This window comes from Bombus pascuorum, chromosome 9 (genome assembly GCF_905332965.1).
Source record: "Bombus pascuorum chromosome 9, iyBomPasc1.1, whole genome shotgun sequence".
Taxonomy (NCBI): Eukaryota; Metazoa; Arthropoda; class Insecta; order Hymenoptera; family Apidae; genus Bombus; species Bombus pascuorum.
This window is the reverse complement of record NC_083496.1, coordinates 12,379,128-12,394,693: the sequence shown is the minus strand read 5'-3', so window position 1 is coordinate 12,394,693 and position 15,566 is coordinate 12,379,128. Positions and strand designations below refer to the sequence as shown.

The following is a 15,566-nucleotide window of genomic DNA, read 5'->3' as shown; positions in this document are numbered from 1 at the left end:
TTTTATATTTACATAATAAACACAAATTTTATAAAATATTTGATTACATATTTGTTTAGAAAATATATTTCTACTGCCTTTTTTTTTGTGGAAGTTTCTCGATACGATAGAGTCCTGAAATAAAATTGAGTTTCAATTTTCGGCCGCAAATCCCTCCAGAAATACAGATGTTAAAAAGAATCACGCCACTGTCGCAATTTATGCAGACGAGGAGTTAGTATCTTTGCAAAGCTCCTCTAAGGTACGACGCGCGAACTGCTTTCAAATCGTCGGCTGAATGCGCAAGTAGACGTCTGAAATAAATCTACCGCACATCGTAGTCACCGCGAGCGTTCCGGAAGGAAACCTTCTATTTTCTTCAATGTACCCAGCAATATAGCCAAACCTTACGCGTGAATCCAAGAAACATGACGCTCCTACATATTTCATGTAATTACTTTTAAATAATTCAATCAGACATAAATTTATGCATGTATTTTTATAATTCAACAAATTTTCCATTTTAAGACTTTTCCACTAAAAATTCGTGGTTATATCTTAATCGATATCTCAATCTGTAAAACTCTTAGATGACGTTCGTAAAATCTACAAATTAAGCGGCACGTCACAGAGAATAAAGGAAGTTTATCGAAATCTGTTTCGATGATTTCAGAAGACGATAAACTTCCAAATCTACTACACGTGCAAACTCTTAGAATATTTAAGTCCTCTGAACGTGCTTATTATATTAAGTTGGCTTCGGGGAACACGCGAATATCTCATGAAATTTCACAGTCCGTCATGTCGTATACCTGCTGCTCAACCCTATTTTTATCCTGCTCTCCGTATTGCAGCTGTCTAATCGTCAAATGTTATAAATTCTGCGTGCGTCGTGCACCATCTTTACATTAACGCCGTGGTTTCTTTACATTCTCTTTGACCACGTTAACGATTAACTACCATGAGCGCTGCATGTAACTACTTTCTCGCCTCTCCTTTTCTTTTTGAACGTGTTCCAAAATCAAGATCACTTTGATCACAAGATCAGAGACACGTCCCAACGACCAGGACAAATAAAGAAGTATTCGTAATGTTAAAGGGGAGAACGCTAAACGACGTCGTACCTTATGTGTAATTGCCAGGCAGATAATAAGCTTTACCTTTGATAAGGTGGTACGCGAGTTTTGGAAATTGTAGAAATGATTGGAGTAAGTATATTTCTAAATTTTGTTATGCACTCCTTCGTGATCGAATTGTTGTTTTATTTATGAGATATAGCATTTGTCAATAGAAATATCTTGTTTTAATGGTTTTGCAAAGACGACGTAATATATTGAAATCTGAGGTCAATTTTATCGAAGACAAATACATTATTCGTTTACTTAATTAGATTATAATAAACTAATTTAGTAAACGGAAGAACAAGTTAGTTCGTAAAAGTACAATGTCATGTTTACCCAAGATGAAACGATTAAGTGATTATCAATTATTAAAATGAGATTTCGAAAATAATATAATAGTAAACATTCTCCGTATAAATTTAGTAAAGAAGTAAAAGTAAAATTTCAGTTTATTCGCGTAGTTGTCTTGAATTCTATTTAATCGCCGAGGAATAAAAGAAGATGTATGTTCAACAAAATCGGTGCTATGTCGCCAAGAACGAAATATATAACGGCAGATACATTGGCACCCAAATTGCCCGAGGTCACCATTCTTCTTAACAAATGGCTCTGGTTAGTGGGCTGCTCTTCTACTTCGTCTAACCAATCTTGTCGAATTCGTCCAGCAATGGGTATTAACGGTGATCTACAAACACGAGATTGGCGATTGGAGTACCGGTATGGCTGAAAATTTGCAATATCAAGCTACTGCGCAGTGGCAAGCGGTAGACTTATCTGTTTAGTCCGTTTTAAATAATATTTTTTATGTTCTTCGCATACATTTATTATAAGATACTTTGAACAACTTCTGATTCTCCTCTTTTGAACTTTTCGTAGACTTTGAAAGTTCAGAATTTAATTGTATATTTGTTTGATGATATCGTTTGTTGTTCTTCAAGAATTCTATTATTAATTCGAGTAATTCTATAAAAATAGAGGAAATTAAATTTTAAGCACGAATATTCGAATTTTTTATTATGTAGTGGACAACGGTATAAAATTTGACTTTTCGTTTTTGCTTTTTCATACAATAGAAAAAGGAAATTCAATCGAGGCAGAGATGGAAAAAAGAGGAGAAACGAAAAATTGCGTCGTCAGCGAGAGAAAAGAGTAGGTAGAGATAGAAGGAAAGTAAGAAGCACAATGATTCTTGAGGATAGACGCGAGTTACTCACGTAGATTGCCAGAAGGACCTTATCCTTTGAAGAAATCTCTGGATTCCAATTTTCTAATTTCAAATTTTGGCTGATTTCTATGCAAACTGTCACGGACTTTCAAAATAGTACGCAACTTGATTTATTAAATTAATTGCTCTACAAACTCAACGTTTACATACATAATAATGCTTTTATAATTTTATAATGAATTTACAAGATGAATTATTTATGTTCCTCGTTAATTGCATAAAAGTTAAATATGTAAGTAAAGTAAAAGACAAATGTGGTCTTTGAGAAGCCAAAAATTTAATTAAATAACTAAATAAATTTTAAGAAAGAACGCTTAATTAGATAAGTAAAGACTAAGTATTATGATAAATCAGCAAGTCGTCGATAGAGGTAAAAGAAAATGAATCTGATCATTTCACTACCAAGATTCATATTTACAGGGGAAAAATCATGTTCTTAATTTGCTAAGAGATAGCTAAGGGTTTTGCCCGAATATTTGTATTTACCATACGTGGAAGAAAGCTTTTTGTTGATGTTTGTTCAACTACTGTATAACTTTCAGTCGCGTGAGGATTTCCTTTGTTCCGGGACTATCGATTTGACTAAAATGCTACTTTGTGCATTAACGTGTGACTTTGCTTTCTGGCATCGTAAGCTAATACTGTAAATACACAAAAATATTCTTCCCGAGACAGTAAATTTGATCACTTACACTTAAAAGAAACTTGTAATTAATCACTAATAAAAAACGATAATTAACAGCCCTGATTTTTTATGATGACTGAATTTTTGCAATTGCAATATTTAAATTTATTGGTTTTTGTTTGTTGTACCTACTTGTACCTTAAAAAGGTAAAACAATATTTTGACGTAGCCATATGCCATTTAATTTCCATAGTTCATTTACATTCATTTACATTTCATTCACATTTCCATAATTAATAACATGGAAATGTAAAGGTAACTTTAATTAACGAAGGAATGTGTAAAGTATCATACCTGTCATAAATTGTTGAGAAAAAATTGTCGAAAGAAAATAATAATAAAAGCATGAAACTTAATAAATAATGTGTTGATATAGCTATAACAATTATTTATTGTGGCAGCAGTATATATTATTACGTCACGTTTGGAAGGTAGTGGCCACTGTCTATATAAGGACCGTGAAATCGTGGTACGAGCTCATTTACTGTTCAAGCTTCGTATCAGACAGATCGTGAAATTAATTAGGGTGACTCTGAGATGTGAATAGGGTCGACATGAGCTATCAACTAGCTGAGGGTGCTCGCTACTAGATTTTGACTATTCTATTCACACATTTAAAGTAAAGTAGAAATTTTTATAATTTACACTTATGATATTACATGATCATTTCAAAAAATTATTTTTAATAACCATTATTATGACAGTTAATATAATGACTGAGTATTTTCACAGCAATCAAGTTACTATTCTCATTCTTCAAAATTTTTGCACATAAAAAATCAAAACATTGGTATCAAAATCTAATATAATACCTAAGTCGTTTTAGTAACTTTTAATGTTACTATCTATTCTATTTCATCTTTTTTAGATATACTGTCACTAAAAAAACAAACATGTATATATCAGAGATATTGTAATTGTATCTCATACCGAATCGGTAACAGTGGATACGATACTAAAGTGGAGACAGCAGCTACCAAGTCTGGCTACACAAAAATGTATTGTTAGCTTATACATCATCCACGTCTACATTTGAATACTAAGCTTGCAAGCTTTCAGAGCCGATAAAGAAGGTTTCTCATTTTGATCTCTGCTTTTCGACTTATCTAAACCGGATAAACTCGAGGGACAGATATTTTACCGGAAGCTGGCACTTTCCTTCTCCAATACAAGTCAGCACTCTTTAAATGATATTCTACTCTGGAGTATAACATTACCACATCAATCTCATCTTCTTTTTCATGCATTTGTCATCAGTGATTTAAGATTTCAGTCGTTATTATCAAAATTTCCTCTTCATTTCTTTATATTTCGCTTTCTTAAATCACTTGAGTAGAAATTTCCAAGTTTGTATTCCACATTCTGTCCAATTTTCTACTTTTACATCGAAATTTTCATAGAAACTTCTGGCGAGTTCAAGAATACATATATCTTCAAAAAATAGTGTAGAAACTATCCTCGTTTCACAAAATTCACGCATTAAAGAAGAGACATGAACTAGAAGTTGGTCGACGTATCCCATCGAATTTCCAACGCACGAACGCTTTTCCACATAGTAAACTAGAATGACTCAAGCTACGGTTTCCACGAGGCAACCAGTTTTCACAGAAGGAAACTTTCCTGATCTGACGATGCAACTCGTTTATCCCATGGAAGGCGGTCGAATCTTTCGCGAAAGCAATGACTTCAGAACAGTTCGTCGCTCTTACGCGCCGTGTTTATACGTGGTGAGTCTGATTGAACGTTAACACAGATATATAGGAACGGTTATAATCTCTCTGTCGGTGACAGCGAGGAAAAGGATCCTGGCCCCTCTTTTTTACGTCGAATATCTTTCCGTATAGAGGGTTACACCCAACACTTTTTGCACTCGGCTTCTGTTGGCTCTCGCTAGGGGACGATGCAATGCTTTTGACAGAAGGCGTTGGCGTTATGTACACTTGATGACGAAGTGGTCAAAGGGAGCGTCTGCAAGATACGGGCATCCCCTTCGATTTCGCCAGAAGAAAATGCTCCATTGTATGATATATCGACGATGGGGAAGGACAAAATTTCTTTATAATTTTAATGTCGTTTATCTGACAATGGAAATCGGAGGGTCGCCCCGTGTTTGGGAATTTACGGAATATGAATTTTGGAACTGGCTGAATAGTGCTTTTTGTCTATTTGAACCATATAAATGAGATTTTAATTGCTGAAACTCTGATTCTAGTAACTTAATTTTCCTTCTTTTTTTCGTTTAAGGAGAATGCGAATTTTATTTTCAAGATTTGCTATCACCTTTTTTCGACATTGCATACTTAATTGATTATTCCGAAAACAGAAAGGTTACTTTCTCTCGTTTTTATAACTTGCACGCATTAAAAGATCAATGAGGCATGACATCAGATATTAAAACAATTTACACGACTTAAATATTGGATACACTTGACGACTCCATTTGCTGCGATTGTAATAACTTTCACTAAAACAAGTTTATTCAACGAGACTGAAACACTAATTCTAAATCGAAGTTTCTAATTCGATATGTTTTGACTAAACATTTACTAACCTGCTAATAATAAACTTCTGGATTTTAACATCTTTAATATTTTTTTCACATGGAAAATATATCAAAATGTTTATTTAGAAGAAATCGACTATATATATTACAAGAATAGTCGGCAGTTTTAATATACTTGTCAACACGAAGTATCATAAAATAAATCCTTCACGCTGACGATCGCGGTAAATGAATCACTGTCAACGGGTATGTTTCCACGTTCCAAACACCGATCTAAAATTGTAAATGCCGTTCAAAACATAGCGACCCAAACTCCTATAATTACATGCTACGACATCTTTCATTCATGAGGACACGCATTCGTAATCGTCGAATTTCTACCCAGTTTAACATGTCAGTCTTCGTCAGATCGACCTGCTTCTTTTCGCACAATCTACCAGAGATACGTCGACGAAAAACGAGAACTTCACCTTCCAATATCAGTTATCTCAGAACCTTTATAGATCGCCGCTCGAAACGAAACTCGCGTTCACTTTCGTTGGTATGAGTAACGGAATGGTGAAACGTCGTTGAATGGAGACACTTGTATCATCTGGACAAGAAATCTGGATCAACTGTATATTATTGTATGTAATAATATCATTCTGTAGATTTAGATAAAAGTTGCCAATTTTGTCATTATTTCACATAAGATATCATTTGTTTATCATAGTCATTATTTGTTCATTTAATATATATGTAGTTTGAATATCGTTAAAAATACATGATACATGTAGAAATAATAATAAAATTTTCTTTATGATTTATCTTTACATTTTCATACGAACGTTTTGATTAATTCAACAAAATGTCTGCCACTATATTTTTTGGTTTACGAATATGTTTGGTACTTTGAATGGAATTAACCCAGTGAAAAATAGAATTTCTATTCCGAGGTTCCTCAATTGGGGCAATGACGTCGAAGTACTTGCACCTTGAAGATTGTGCCTTCATTCAAGTAATCTTTGTTTGGTTCTTTATGACTTTTTGTATGCACTTCAGGAGTGAAAGGAATATTTTTAACCATTAATTGGCACCATTGGGTTGAATATGACGATATTGGTATGCGTATACTGTATAACATTACTACATAAAATATAGAACACAGAAGAAAATTAGTCTAATTTAACTCAAGCATTCAAATCTAACGATATCAGTCGAAGAACTGAAAAAGAAGCGATTCGGCAAAAGAAATCAAATTAAAAATTCTGAATTTTCTCTCTCTAATTGTTACATTTAATTTAAAGTTTTCAATATAAAAAAGAGTACTGAAACTTCGAACTCTCTTTACTCCAAACTTACATTTTTTTCACTTTACTTATCTACGAGTACTGGAACAACGTCACGGTTTACTTCCTTTATTCGCAAGTCACTGTAGGATATCGTGAAAATGAGTGAAAATAATTCACAATGAACTGGAAGTCGGAGGATATCCGTGAGAGCATTGGTTCGTTAATATTCCTACTAATATTAACAACATGTTGCTTTATCCCTTCGAGGTAAGAGTCCTAAGCATACGGTCAGGAAATAACTACGATAACCGGAAATAATATAGAAAGCATTGTCGGTAATCTTTGTAATGCGCTCTAATTTATTTAAAGATACGGGCACCTGGGCGCATCGAGAGGGAAATTCCCAGTATTTCACCGAAATGAACTTAACTACGCCCGGGAGGACAGACATAATATACCAACCGTGGAAAACTATATTAAAAATTATTTACGAGCGACCATGCGCAATATAGTCGGCGAAAGTAAATTGAGCACGACCACTGGAAAAAGTATAACTGTCAAAGAGAATAAGAATTCTGTTTATCACGAGGTTCGACGGTCATTTTTATAACGTTTAAAAACGGACACGCGAGTCGCGCACGGTGATACACGAGTCTCGAACAACGTCACTGTCTCTTAAGCGTCTTTTTTACGCCGTTTCTCCTGAGCATTTTAGTCCAGTTTTATTCTCGTTCGATGTAAATCAACGTAATTCCTTCGTACGCTGAGAAATAAACTCTGTTTCTGCGCTCCTGAAATCTATACCCGCTCCCTTTTGCCCCAATTGCGAAATTCGGCCAGATAACTGGTGTTTTAAGTGTGTAATATTCTACTTGTGTTTTTGTAGATGATTTCAGAATTGGAACAGACACATAGTAGTTTATTAGTAATATTTCGAATTGAAATGAATATTCGTTAAATGCTATTTTATTGATATCAGCATTAGAAGAAAAGTCTGCGAACTACAAGTGTTATTAGTTTCTAACCAAGCAAATAGTGAAACCATGGATCTTCTAAATTGATAGTTGTAGAATTGGTTTAAAAGCCCTTCATGTTCTTCTAATTGGAACAAACAGTACTTTAAACGTAAATTACAATTTTCGTCACTTATTTCTCTTTATACTTTCTTTAACGTAACTATGCAAACAACGACCATTTCCACAGCGAGAGCTTTATTTTCGACTACTTTAAAACGCATCACTTTACTTTGCCAACGAAGCACGTTTATTAGGTTAAGAGTACGATCAGAAGTCACGAGATCCAGTTACAATTACCTTAAAATCAATTATACGGTCGCAATTGTTGCAATTGCCATTAGATGAAGGCCCAATTAAAGATTGTTGCTGCTTAACATGCTCGCGTTTGTATGTTTCTTCGTAAAGAGAAGAAAACTAGAAGGAGAGTGCCGGCGATGTAAATTTGACGAAAGAACAGGAAAGTTCGCGGGTAAATGTTATGTCTGGAAAAAGAGAAAAAGGATTTGACGGCAGCCTGTAAGTCGTTTCGTTCGCCGAAATTTGAAGGATTTACGAATGCGTTTCAGAACTGAGCGCATCTGGACAGGATGTCTCCTATGACACGATGAAACTTCATGTTTCTTTTTACGAGTCTTCCATAGAATTTTATTTCGAAATGTCAGTCGATGATTTCTGGAAAAAATTTATTTTTTGGATTAATATCAAGAAGTCTAAGCACAGGAAGTTTACGTTGAGAAGGTTCCTGCAATTCCTAATTTATCTCGTTTGAATGATAAAGCTGAATTGTGAAGTACAATTGAGCTAAATTCAGTTAACCGTAAATTATAAGCAGTAATACCTTCTTTTGTATAACATATTCTTTTTCTTCTGGACAAGTAAAGTTGTACAAGTGATTGTCTCTACTTAAAATTACAAGAATCTGTCCAATAGAAGTCACGTCATATACTGATCGTCTTATTCTACTTAAAATCGTAAGAACTATGTAAGATAAGCCTATAATTTACGTCTTATCATTTGTTTTTCAATTATTATCAGTTAATAAATCATAACGCAAGGAAGCTTAGATCTATTATATGAACATTAACAAATCATAAAATGTCACTAAATAATTCTTGATATTTAAATTTCATTTTTATATATATATTGATTTTTGTTATTATAAAATTTAGAACGTGAATAGCTGACTCACTTTTTAAAGAACAGAAAAGTATATTACTTAAAAAATGAAATTGAAATGAAGCAGAGCTAGCAAAACAGTTGCCCCATCAAACATCAAGCTCTTTCAGTTTCCACAACCCCTTGTATCCAAGCATCTCGAGCATTTTCCTCATTTCAAGACAAATTCAAATAATCGCGACGTCGCGTCGTCTTGCGTTTCAGGCATTTTAAACGGTTCCCCCAACTTGTATAGCGCGCTCTTTCCTGTTCTGTGGCACAAAACGTCAAGTTTTCTCGACGTATCCGTGCTCTTTCCCCAATAAATCTGCTCTCCATCTTTTCCTCAAACGACAATTTTTTCCTCGTTCGTTCGCAGCCTCGATTCTCGTCCTGGTATTTTTACACGTCTCGTATCTCTCATTACTTTATGTCGGGCAATTTGCATCGCGAACAGCGCGCGTGCATCGTTGCTCTGTCACGCGTGTAACGGCTGACGAGCAAAAGACCCGTCCGCGAATTACATCTCGCAAACTTCATTCCAACACGCGTCACACAGCTTCTCCCTCTCGTCGCTGTTCATATTCGCGGTTGACAGTAACGTCGTCGTGATACACCGTACATGGAACGTCGTGTTGTGACGTCAGAAATTACATGTGGATAAAATGGGGCAATCGCTCCGACCGTGAAAGTAGCTCGCAACGAAAATAAGTTAGACCGGTCGGGGAACCAAGACTTGTTTGACGTTTGGCTCGATCGTGGCCAACTGTTTGCGGAACTGGAGCTAGTATCTTTTGGTTCTTTTGGAGTTACACGTTGTTCTAAGAACTTGTTTCTAATCTGTTTGATTAGGAAGTATGTGTACTTATTTGCATTTACAGTATCAGATGCAAAAGTATGTAAAGTTATCAATTTACTAATAGTAGTACTAATAGTAGCTAGTAAATTATTGCGCAAATAAGCCCAATAATACGAAGAATAATATGTCAGATCATTTATTATTATTTTCTTACTGTTAACTGGTTACAGTTTTATAACTTAATCCTTATATCTTCAAAGCATTCCTTACCTTCTAATAGAAACAATAACTGAATTTTAGACATATTTTTGTGTACCTTAATATTTGACACCTAATAATACCTACACAATAAATTTAAATTCCAACAAGATACCATTTAAAACTCCGAAATTTACCTTCGAGTAATCGCCAATTACAATACAAAAGGTTTAATTTACATTCGTACTGATCGCATTAAATCTAACTGGTTTCTAAGCAAGATCCAATTGTTTTCTAATCTTCAGTGATTCTATTTTGTGGTTCCCAAGTTTCTCTATCAATTTCACTTTCAGATAAGAAGATGCAATTATTGCAACTGTTTCCCTTGTGAACTTATCTAACAGTAGTTATCGGGCATTTTCTACTTCCCAGCGTAACCTCCGAAAGTAATTTCGCTTTTTCTTTGTAACCACTGCGACGAAGAAGCAATACCGCGAGACGAATCTTCGCAAGAAATGAAGAAAAATCTGCGAGCAACGCAAGCCGGTAGATTTCACGAGATCCAAGGCATTTCCGTTTGATTGTTAACGTCCGTGGAACGAGCTTCGTCCCATCGTCGTTGATACCAGAATCCTCTTAGCTGGGATTCTCTTTTCTTCCGCGAAGGCCACTTTTCTTTATCTACGCCGTTACAATAATCCGCGTCCCCGAACGAAAACCTACCCAGGAGGAATTTGAACTTAGCAGAGCTCGCTCCCTAACAGGCGGGAATTTCAAAGAATTCTAACGTGAAGGTATCGCGTAACAGGCTGTATGAAAAATAGCGCATCTACATATTCGCAGTAGGGGACGATTTCAAGAACACTTTTATCGCGTTCCTTCCATCTCTCCACTTTGCAGGTTTCTCTGTTTGTTCCTTGTATTTCGCGTTTTATACTTGTGTTGTAAGTGACGAATTCTATCTGACAGCGTGCCTGTTTCGCGCCTTATTGGAAGAGGGTTCCTGATCAGACGGAGGAACATGTTGTAAGAGACACAGGGGAATACAGAGGGGGATTTTTAATCTGATAGAATTTTAGAAGGGCTTGGTTTGCGTGTACTGTCATTCTTGTGTGAGTGAAATAATAACTTCGACTGTGATAGGCCAAGGACTGAATTATTTTTTCGTTCAATTGACTGTGATCAAGTCTGGCGAAACAAAATTCTATTTTATTCTCTTTTTAACGAATAGTTTCATCTTCCTGAAGATCATTTTATGTATCGTTTTTAAACTGGCAATGCGAATTTTTCTTTCACATATAATTTCAACTTGTGAACTTTTACATATACAAACGTATGTCTTTTGGCATTCATCAAAAGTCGAACATTGTATGTGTTAGTTGATTGATGTGTCTAAGAACAAAGTGCTTATAAAATCAAATCCATAAAAGGAATTACCAATTGTTCCGACTGAATACTCTTGAAATAAACTCTTCCGCGTGTATCACGATAGTGTGTAGTTCGAGCGAGGAAAATTAAAAGTTTGCATGAATCTTAAAACAGTATAATTGCAATGAAATAAATGAGAATGCCAGGCTGGGTCTCGTTCAGGCAAGCTCCTCTTAAACGCTGATTGTAAGTTCTTAAAACTCGTTCTGCTCTCGAAGTTTCGCACAAAGTTCCGCCTTAGCTTGTTACTCTGTCTAAAACTTCCCTCTCACAACGCACTATCCACGCTTAAGAACACTCATCCCCCCACGCTCACATACTTATACCTGCCAGTCAACCACTTTGACGCACGCACGCATTTCCTCGAATTTAACTTTCTAAATAACGCAATCGCAACTTCATATCCGAAAAACTCTCTTGCCACTGTGTCGAGAACAATTCTAATATATTTGTAATTCCGAAATAGTAACAAAAGAAATAATTGGGGAATTATCAAACTATTCTAATTGAAATAATTTAGTGGAACTTAGAACTTTTATAACTAGTTCGCGATATGCATGTATAATGAGCAAAATGTATAAGAAATGTACGATATAATATATCGAGTATTACTTTAAATGGTCTACTTTCATCCTAAGAAAATATACATTTGCACGAGCATTAATAATATATTTAATTTATTTAGAATTATGCCCTGCAACATATTTTTTCGTATAAGTTTAGAAACCTAAGCTTCTAAAAGGGAGAACGTTTGCTGAGCTATTAATTCGTTTATTTTCTTCATCTTAGGGTAAAAAGAAAAGAATTCACAGGAATCAAAGACAAATGAAGTTTCTGTGGATTCAGTAATTAATCGAATTCGTGATCGATGTTTTTCTTGTAATCGTCTGGCCCACCTAAAGCGAGTGTGGCTATTTACGCGGTCCGTATGTGGTTAATAGCGTAGCTAAGAATGCGACAGCCTCGTTAAAGCCTGCGTCATGCTTTTTAAACGTACATATGGTTACTCTCTGTTCTTTTTCTAAGAGTGTTCTTGTTAACTGGAATTCATACCAGTAACGATTATAAAGTCGGCACTCGAGATTTCCGTTCTACGCGATTTGATCGATAGCTTTGCGCCGCGAACGCATGTGGGTGGCGATCTGTCTATCTACCGTGAAAGTTTTCGACAGTGACAGTGATGGAATTATAATGTCGAATTAATTCGGCCATGAATAGGAAACTGTGTAAATTCATCTGACGGATCCCTGACCTGATACTGTAAAAATAATTATTCATTGGAGAATTGTATTTCGAAAGGTTATCAAATGCTTTGTCTTACCTGCACTTCCGTTAAAAAAAAGTTACGCTGATCAATAAATTTCTGTGGTTTTTGCGATTGAAGGCTATAATTTTTTCATAATTATTTAAGATGACTTGATTAATTAAATATTTTCCACTATTATTTATAATTTCTACTTAATGTTCCGATAATTTGTGAATTTGTTGCTCGAAGAAATCAATTGTTTTTGATGCTAAGCAATGCTCGAAACATTTTCACTGTTTCACGTTGTTATAGAATAAGTAGATTCGATAGTAGTTTCACGGTAAATAAAAAAAGATGGTAAGGGATCGAAGCGAAGTAGATACTAAAGATCTTTCCATTCAAGGAAGGTTCTTTCTAAAGAATTATCTTTATTATGACATTATCATACTAGTATTTTCGTTAGGAAGCGGTATCTGATATCAATACAAATGTCTTTAAAAGAGGAAACATAAAATTATACAGGATTTTATATTTCATTAATATTAAAAAAGAGAGTAGAAGCTATCGACTGGCATGTAACACATATGGCAAATGTTAGGATTTAATATTATAAATATTATAAACCAACCTCGTATAACTAGACGCTGTAAACAACAGTTTAGAATTTTCCGCACGTTTCTCCTGAACAGATAAAACCTCCAAATTTTGTTGTCTATTCAATTTCTAATTACCTGGTCCCCATTTTATCTCATGCTACTTAAATATGAAAATCACGTGGCTCAACTATTTTACATAAATGCCAGCAATTTATCAACCGCTACCTTCCGTTTTCATAACGAGGTCACGACACCGACGAAAATAGCCGGAAATAGGGAAAATTGAGCGAACGTGTCATAATTCGTACGATCGACCTTTCTGAATTTAATATACCTTACAATAAACATAATTAAAGGAACAGTCTCTCATGGATTTCGAGCAAAGAGCAGTCACCGAGTCAGCTGGAACTCTGCTCTCGATTGTGTGATTTGGAGCGTTCTGGTCGTCTTCGAATAGGAACTAGGCCCACCTGAATAATCGAGTCCCTCACCTGCTCTCAAGTGTGCACGCACTCATGAACGACGCTTTCTCAAACGAGAACAGGATCAACGTTCTATCATGACGTCATTCCTAGACGGTAAGTCTTCGAATCGTTTCACTGACATCGAGCACCCGAGGATGACGTAAAGGCGAGAGAACAATTCGTCTTTATTGGCCGATTCATAAACCATTACTGCAGCTTCGTTAGTGGAACGAGTTCGAAAGAAGCCGTGGGTGAAATTTTAAGAAATTACTGATGTCTTTAGGCATTTTGGAGAAAATGTTGCTTTAAAGAGTTTCTCAAAATTTTCTGGTCCGACTGCTGATCGATTGTATCATAATAAATTCTTGAGGGTAAAAGATCAATCAGTAGCTCAATTAACTGGGTAATAACTAAAATTTCAATTCAATAAATGGAATTCAAATAAATGTAGCTGTAATGTGCAGATTTATAGAATTTTGTGTAGTAAATACATTTGTCGAGACCTCTTGGTAAAGTTGTGTCTACCTATAAATTTAATTTTATAACACTTGAAATCGGGGTTTCTTTATTTAATCTGATTGTAGGCAATATCAGTAAAATATCATTAAATTGGAAATCGTTATGGATATTTTATGAAAGGAAAGCGAGCAAAAATATATTGTTTCCACGTTTCATTCGTGTGTTTTATGATAATTGAATAGCCGTCTGCTTTCCAATTCAGTTTAGCTATTACTATTTCGATAAGGGAACGCCTGCTTCCGTTTCGAGAGATAACTGGGCCACGTGTGAGAAACAGTAAAGGACAACGCGCCATCTCCTTAGAATTGCGAATATTTTCTAAGGATTATTAGACCGGCCGGCACCATCGCAGGCCTGTGTAGATTTTCCCTGTGGTTTCGCCAACATGTCGCTTATGGTGCGCAAAGTGTATTGAGAAACTTATGTTTGTTGATTCAACTAGAATATATTGAAATACATATTCATATTTGCCTTTCCATGTTACTTCAATTCATCAGAAGTTGCTATGCCCCTTGAAATCATTTAGAATTTACAAATTAACTCTGATCTTTCTTCTTACATAAAACAATTAAAAATAGATTTTGATTCGTAATAGAATAAACTCAATAAACCCAAATATTACATTCATTACAAAGTTCCTAATAACTCGATATCATTAGAATCTTTTCTTATCAGTCACAATCGAATCATGTAGAGTACTGATGAGTTTCATATATTTAAATTATTTTTTGTATACTAGGTAATGTGTATGAATAATTGTATGTTATATAAGATAGGAGGTAAAGGATGGAGTTGATCAGTTTGACTTGTAATTGTAAGAAGCTCGACTATTTCATATCATCAATTACACAGATAGGAATCAAAGATGTGTAGAAAATCATATTGCGACGAAAGCTACTACTATAATCTTACAATGTTCTTGATAACTCATCGAAGACTCGTAAAGTTTGCCAACGACAAGAGGTGGAACGTTTGCCAAGTGGCATTCATCCGCGTCTTTTTCTCCAAGCGTAGCCACGAACCAAAGTGAATGAACGGCGAGAAGGTGTGATGTATAATTAGCGCGATTCATATCTCGTTTATTAGGCGGCAGATGTAAGAATACTCGGCGACACTCGTACCGCTTGGACGTTCGCCAAAGAGCGATATACGTGCCCGACCATGCACGTTCCGTGGCCACGGAAACGAGAGAAACAGTCGCGCGCAGACAAAGCGCTAGTAGACGGGCAACAAGGTGAAAGATGCATCGTGATTTCAGCCTTGTTTCACACGGTCCAGCCAGCTGACGCTCTTTAATTTCACCGACTATTCCCACAACGTTCCAACTTTCTGCCCCTTTCAATCGCGATAACGTTCTGCGC

The 15,566-nt window shown here is 35.4% G+C and overlaps 1 protein-coding gene across 2 annotated transcripts in view; it reads right to left on the bottom strand.

Moving 5' to 3' along the window:
• LOC132910628 (monocarboxylate transporter 2-like) overlaps positions 1-15,566 on the bottom strand; it is a 42,995-nt gene that overhangs the window by 15,519 nt on the left and 11,910 nt on the right. The window lies entirely within an intron of this gene.